This window comes from Vidua chalybeata, chromosome 12, assembly GCF_026979565.1.
Source record: "Vidua chalybeata isolate OUT-0048 chromosome 12, bVidCha1 merged haplotype, whole genome shotgun sequence".
Taxonomy (NCBI): domain Eukaryota; kingdom Metazoa; phylum Chordata; class Aves; order Passeriformes; family Viduidae; genus Vidua; species Vidua chalybeata.
In genome coordinates this window covers 6,686,665-6,694,340 of record NC_071541.1, presented here as the reverse complement: position 1 = coordinate 6,694,340, position 7,676 = coordinate 6,686,665, and the positions used below count along the sequence as shown (strand labels likewise).

Below are 7,676 nucleotides of genomic sequence, written 5' to 3'. Positions count from 1 at the left end.
AGGGACAAACCAGTCATCACAGTACTCCTAATTGAACATGGAAATGTATCTGTAATCATATCAAGTCCCAGCAGTGACTCTAACAACTTCTTGGACCACTGCCATCAACAAAAGAACTAATTCCACAGAGAAAATGTTCAGGGGCACAGTTTGCACCAATTAATCAGGGCATGGTGAACTGCATTACTGGGGCACACCAGCCTGCTGGTCATTGTCTGTGACTGCCTTTTGCTGCAGAAGGAGTGGGTGCTGTGCTCTCCTCCATCCCTGAGACTGCACTTGATGAGATCAGAAGGCCAAATTCTTCCTCCATCCTCAGGGTCAGGCCTAAGGGGCTGGCACTGTGCTGCTCATTATTCACCACTTGCCATGTACAGGTGACCTGAAAACCTGACCCACAGCCCAGTGAGCCCCCTTTGGATTTCTCTGTGCTTCAAATCGAGCCTCAAGAGAACAATTAGAATGAATGAGCTCAAATAAAAATGAATTTTTGGGAGTGTATTTATGATCAGTTTTTTGTGCTGCCCTTTGCTCCCTGCAAAACCCCTGGCTCAGGTGTAATGCAGCTGAAGAAAGTTCTGCGTAGGAGAGGATTGCATGTTAATGGACATACAAAAAAGAGCTGCTTACAGGGGAAAAAATAAAGATGGCTGAGAAATAAAAGCTATTTAACAGTCTCACCACCCCCAGAGAATAAATTTCACAGGTAGCATAGTGCAGATACAGCTATTATGGAAACATGAATCTTCAACTCCTTTACATTATTATATTTTCCCTTCCTTCTAAGGCTTGTTGAAAAAGTAGAATATACTAATAAACCTCTCTGATTTGTCTCTCTTGAAGTTTTGTATGAGCAAAGTAACACATTCTATTTGAACTTCATAATTCATATGTAATTATTTTTAGTTATGTTCTCTTCAACCCTCAATGGACAGCTAATGAATTTAAGAAAATATATAGCCTCCTTGAATTACCTACTGTAGTTTCTCACCAGCATTAACTTGAGCTTAATTGGTAGCTACAGTCTAAAAAATCATCATTAAAATTTATCTCAATGCAGGTGTAATCTGGACAAAGAGGTTTCCCCCCATGATCTCCTGCTTCTGTGTTGCTGAACATCTCATCCCGTGGCATTCAAGACTGTAGCATCTGAAGGCTGGAGTATTTGGGTTCCTCCACCTGCAAGAATCAAGGGATAAATATGTATTTATTGGTCCACAACAGCTGCCATCCTGTGATGAGATAATTAGGCATATGCAGGGAGGGAATTCCCATGGGACTTGGGGTGAACAGTTTGAATTAGGCTGGAAAGGCGAAGGCTGGGATGGGGTCTGCTGCTTCTGCACAGCAGTGGCACTGGGCACAAACACTCCTTTGCCCCAAGAAAATGCCAAAAGGAGGCACAAGGAAAAGGAGAGCAGCTCCCTTCACTCTGTCCTGCCTCCACTGCACCTTCGCCAGCAATGGGAAGCAATGGCTGCCCAGCTTCACCCTCACACCTGCAAGCCTTTCCATGGCCTCATTTCCTCCCTCCTCCACATCCTCCCACAGAAATGGGTTTATTTGTTAAACAGAAAGACTGACTTCTTTTGGTGAAGTATTTTAAGATGGTCTGTGTCTGTATATGAAAACGGGGACTTATTTTCCTAAATAATCTACATTTTCTAAAGGTTACAGGAAACTATTTTTAAAGGAAAATCATAAGTATTTTTGAATATTTTTTTTTGCACTTACAGCCTCTTCCTTGCAGACAAGTCTCATCCATGTTTCTTCATAAGACATTCAACATGTGCATTCATTTTCTGTTTCAAATAAGAAAAAGATCCAAACCCCACAGTTGTTAATAGAAAATAAAGCTTTTTTGTCCTGATGCTGCAAAAAGTTTTCACAACAGTGAAATGCAGAGTTAAAACACACTAATGTGGAAAAAAAAAGTCATTTGAATCCATCACAGTGGACATACACTAGTCAAAACCACCTTAACACAACACATTAGAAACACCAAAGTACCACCTGCCTGTGAAAGGCTTGATTCTTATGAAATTGTTCCTTGAGAAAATGGTCCCATAGAACTTTTTAACTCTACTTAATCAGCACAAAACTAATCAAAGAAGATGACTCTCATTTCCTTTTCTAAATGAAAAATGTCCACTTCATGAGGGAAAGGTCAGGTGTTAGGCAGAGTGCTGGTGCACTTTAGAGAAGCTAAAATCTGCACCTGGATTTCCTCACATCCTAAATATTTCCCTCTTCAGTTTGACTGAGAATTGCTGTTTAAAACTACTTTCTTCTTCCTGGTCCCTTCATTATTCTGACAGTTGTGTCTTTCCTAGAATTTACTCTTCCTGAAACATTTTCTGGATAAAATACAATAAATTCTGTTTTATGTCCTAATTCCACCTAGACAGCTATAGAAGTGTTAAATAGCTACTGTGACATGTCTAATAAATAGCCATCTAACCACATTATAAGTAACCTCAAAGTCAGCCCAATAAATATTGCAATAAATTTGTGTTTGCCAGTAATCTGTATAAATATCAGTATACAATAGACCAGAAGGGCTAACCATACTACAGAGCTTTGATTTTGGAAAAGGGCCATGTGCAATATTTTATTCTTCTTAAAGGGGAAAAAAAATCCAACCCAAACCAAACCAAACAAAAATCAAAACAAAACAAAACAAAAAAACAAAAAAAAAAAAACCCAAACCCAAAAAATTGTTTAGCAAACAATATAGTGTGGGGAAAGGAAGAGATTGTTCAACAACCTGCAATTTATTTAGATGACAAAAAATGAGATATGCGAAGTAGGGCATGTTTAGCTGAACATCAGTGGCAGTTGCACAACATTTGTATGCATTAAAAAGCAATAACTTTCCAGTTATTATTAACTTCTATTGCCAATACCATTACCAGCACCTGGAAACATCTACTGAACAAGACACACAGATCTTTTTCTTCCAGGCTGCAATCCTGTTCTGACTGCCAAAAGCTTTGAAAAATATTCCAAGTATTTGGCAGACTACTCTGTAGCCTTATCAATATCCCCTTCATCAGCATTTCTTCACCTACCACCCACATTTTGCCATCCTCTGGATGACAGAAGCCAGGAGCTTCTCAGCTGGAAGAGGCTGGTGTGGCCCTGGAAGGAAGGAGGGGGCTTTCCCCACCTCCCATGCCTTATGTGTGCACCATCAAGCCCTGCCTAGAGCCACGGACACCCTGTTCCACCAGACCAGGGGTTAGGCTCCTCATCTGTGCTCTGCCTCCTGGAAAAACCTTCTTCATTTCCACTGCTCAGACTTGGACATCTTTAAGGTTCCTTCCTGGCTTTGCTTTCTCATTACCAAAAAACCATTCACTGGTGTGAGCAGTGATGACAATACCTGCCACAGTTCTGTGTTTATTCCGGTCTATTTAGTTTAGGTTGTTTAGATTTTATTTCTATTTATAAGCTTAGCAAAAAAAAAAAAAAAAAATCCATTCAGAGCAAGCTTTTAATACCACTGTTCATTCTTCATTCCCTATTTATAGTTTTCTGGAGCTCTGTGATCAGAAGATAGTACTACCAGCTTCCCCTGGTGTAAATTTGCTCATAGAAAAAAAGGCAAGTTACACAATAGCTCTACCATTACATAAAGGATGTGCATCAACATCTGCATAAGCTAATATTTTCCACAGGATCAGACTAATGGGTCATATACTCTGCAGCAGTTTCTAATGGCTCAGTTTTGGTAAGGACTGTGGAAGCAGATAATTTATGAGAAAAAGGGAATATTTCTTCGCATTCAACTTCAGTTATCAGTGTGGCACCCCAGGGAAGTGGTCACACCCCCAAACCTGGCAGAGTTCAAAAAGCGTCTGGACAATTCTGTCAGGCACTCTGAGAGCACTCTGGGGTGTCTCTTGGCAGGGCTAAGAGCTGGACTTGATGATCCTTGTGCATTCCTTCCAAATCAGCATATTCTGTGATGTGCATTGAAGGTATGAAAGGTTGCCCACGGAAACCTAAATTTTGGGCAAAGCACTGCAGAGGTGAGAACAGCAATTTTCTGGGAGCCTATGAGCCATGTCAGGAACACATCATACATGCCTGCACCCAAAGTGTGGTGCTTCTTGGGACACCACCACACAGAAAGCTTGGGGTTCCTGCATCAGCTGCATTGATTGGCAGCTGATCAGTTCCCAGGAGCTGATGTACCTGCAGCAGGAGAGACCAAAGCTGTTTGCTCTCATTGGTGATCACTCTTTCCATTCCATCCACAGTCGTCCTTAGCCTGCCCCACTCTTTCCCCCACACAACATCCCACAGGGGTCTGCATCTCCCAGCTCCATAGATGTCTCAGCATGGAAGGGACAGTCCTGGACCTCCTCAGATTCTGTATGGTGCCATCAAAACCCACTCCATTTTCCCCAGTTATGACTGCTTTTCTACCTGAGGAGAAACATTGCAAATGCATAGGTGCTGATTGCATAGGGTGTTTTTCTTCAGATAGAATCTAAGCTCTTAATTTTATAAATAAATAAATACAGCACAGACCATATTGACATAGTGTCCTCTTCTATTCATGAGATATCTCAAAGAGGGACAGAAAAGCTCTCAGCTGAGCCCAGGACAGGCACACTGAAGCAAAAAAATTGTGGGTACAGAAGGCCCATTTTTTCTCAACTGCTTTAAATAACAGTCTCATTGCAGGTGGAGGGTAGATGCAGGGGAGTATGAGCCTCAATTAATAGGTCAAGGGCTGGGACATATCTAATTATAAACCCATTTACCCCTAGCCTAAACATCCAAATCTTAGCCCAAAATACACAAATCTGCCTGGATCGACACAAAGCAGCGATAGCCCATGCAGGGACCTGCCAGCCTCAAAGAGCCCATGTTGTTCTTTCAGCTATCACAGTTTATTTTTTGGACACTGAGACTCCAGAGGCTGCAGAGCAGCGAGGCACCATGAAGAATACAGTGATTTGTGACTTCAAGGATGAGGGGAAGCTTTTCAATGATACCATTGTCTGTCTGTCTCCACAAGATGTACTGCAAAGGTTAATTTGTTTTGAAATCCCCATTTTTAATTTACATTACTGATCAACCTAGCAATTATAAATGTTAATCTATTCTTCAGTGGCCTTAAATTCAGAGACTGAGACTACTGAACTAAATAAAAATTCCATCCCTTGTTCTGATTTATTAAAACTTGAGAGATATGGAGAACCCACTGAGTCAGAGCATGGATAGGAGCATGCTTTCAAAGCACATCCTTAATTAATTTTAAAGCAGGAGGGACCAATTTATATCACCCTGATTCAAATCAGTTTTGTTAATTGTGATTTAAATCACCATTTAAATAATTCAATTTGCATTGCAGTTGTTCTTTCTAGCAGATATTCATGATAAAGGGTTATTCTCAGAGACTGACACCTAATCAAAATGCTTGATTGCAAAGAAAGGTAGCTCTGAGCTGGTATTTAGTATTTGTTTTTGTTAACTCTTAGTTAACAAAAACAAATAGCACACCAATATCACACGTCACTATATATCTAAGTATTTATTTTGGGGTTTGATTTTTATGTTTGATTTATGAGAAAACAGGACATGGAGTTTTTAGTCACCTGATTAACTTTTTAAATATGTTCTTTGTGTCATGCTGCTTCTGAACAAAAATATCCAGAAGAACATAATTGTTTAAGTGGAACTACATTGTGTCCTGCATATTTTAGGAAATATTATCAAAATAGTCCTTGCATTTCAAGGCAGCTGAGGTACTGAACAGTGCAAATATCAACAGCAATAAATCAGCTGAGCTATTTTTTCCTTGCTTCCTTGTTGTCAAGATTAGAACTGGTTGAGCTCACATCTTCCCTCCCCCCCCGCCCCCATCTTTTACTCATAAAATGGGAAAGGATAAGCAAATTTTCCTGTTCTTTCAACTACCAGTTGTTTTCCCAACTTGGGATACTCTAGTCATTAAGCGATGTATAGCAGATAAAACAAAAAGAAGAAAATATTCTTTTTGCACCTGCAAAAAAAGGGCTGCAGCTGTCAAAAGCTAGTTTATTACTCAAGAAATTCCAATTCTAGGTGTCTAGTTAGTAATTTATCCCCTTTAGTGATATGACATTCTTCAGAATTCTGGCAATGAATATATACTTGGTTGTTATTTTTATGAAAGAGGTTATTAATAAGAAAATAAAATTTTATTTTGGGCATTCATAACAAATTTAGGCTGTCGTCATTTCAGAATGCATGCCTTCAAGTTTTATTTTCAGAAGACAAAAATACTAATTTAAAAATTCAAAGATTAATGAATATGTGTTGTAAAAACACACATGGATTTCTTGACACTAAGGAACCACAGACAAAGAGAACAAGAATGTGAATGGACTAATTGCCATCTATTTTTAAAGGAAGCACAACAAAAACACTGTAGATTTTTATTTTCTAGAGGATTTTTCTCCTGCCCTCAAGTGACAAAGTATGATATTTATCATTTGCACCTGGATAGAGATTCTTCCCTTTCCCACAAGGAAAATGCTGGGCAATGAACTCTCCTCACACCATAATTCTCACACAACATGAGAGAAAAGGCACAGCTCTAATATCAAAGTGTTGTTTCCTAATCCAAATGCTTATTGTTGATTCTATCTAAACCTCTACCTGTTTAGAAATTAATTAACTAAGTTAACTATGTTAATTAACTATGTGGCTGCTGGGTAAGAGAGCTTTCCCACTCAATTACTTGAAGCAAGTTTGCAGCACAGTTTTTTAGGGCACGACTTGTTTCAGTGGATCCAGTCTAAAGGTTGGACACCATTATTTTAGAAGTCTTTTCCAACCTTAATGATTCTATGAATCCCATCCCCAGCAGCAGGGCAGGGCATCAACACTGCTCAGGCAGGCTGGCAGGGCTGGGTTCCACCTCTGGGCAGCAGCACCATAGCACTCACAATGCCCTTTGGAGCTGGGTCATAATTTTCCTCTGGGCTATTCTTGCTATTTGGCATTAGGAAATTGTGTTCCCTGGGCCAAAAATCTGTGGTGTAACAGGGATCACATAAGAGGTGTCCAGACTGCAGTCTGCAATGGGGGTTTACACTAAGTCCTTCATACCTTAGCCAGCCCCCAGAAAATTATACTAATTTTCAATCAGTTTTCTGAAATAAGAGACATTTGTTTTAATTTCTGCTTGAGGTGCAGAAAAGAATGAATTCCCCAGTATGGTAAGAATTTCAAACTAAATTAAACAATCGAGCAAGTTAGCTTTTCACCAGTTCGGCATGTGCTCACCCAAAGGTGTGGGAGCACTGGGAATAGGCAGGCACCCACCTGGGAGGGAGCAGGACAAACACCCAGCTGACTTTGCCATAATGCCTTGCAGAAGTATTTCCCAATCAAATGAAGACCTGAGTGAAAAAAAAAAATCAAATAAAAATTTGATTAGTAAACAAAAATTTTACAAAAGGGTAAAAGCATTTCTGTCAAATAAGATTTTTTGCTTACTCTAAACTTCAGAGCAGGCACAGACTAAAAAGAGATGCCAAAAGCAGTAACTGAGGAGCTGTCACTGTGCTGCAGTTAAGGACATACACCCACAAGTTCCCCTTAGCAACATCTACTTTTCTGCTGAAAACAACCATAGTTCACAATTCCTCTTCAAGTGCCAGCCTACCTAGAAA

General features: G+C 39.9%; 1 long non-coding RNA gene across 1 annotated transcript; it reads right to left on the bottom strand.

Annotated features, from left to right (window-relative positions):
• Positions 1-444: 444 nt before the first annotated feature.
• Positions 445-7,399, bottom strand: LOC128794359 (uncharacterized). Its single transcript, XR_008433063.1, has 3 exons — positions 7,327-7,399; positions 1,735-1,802; positions 445-1,179 (listed from the first exon to the last, which is right to left on the bottom strand). It is a non-coding gene; the product is annotated as an uncharacterized LOC128794359 (long non-coding RNA).
• Positions 7,400-7,676: the final 277 nt, after the last annotated feature.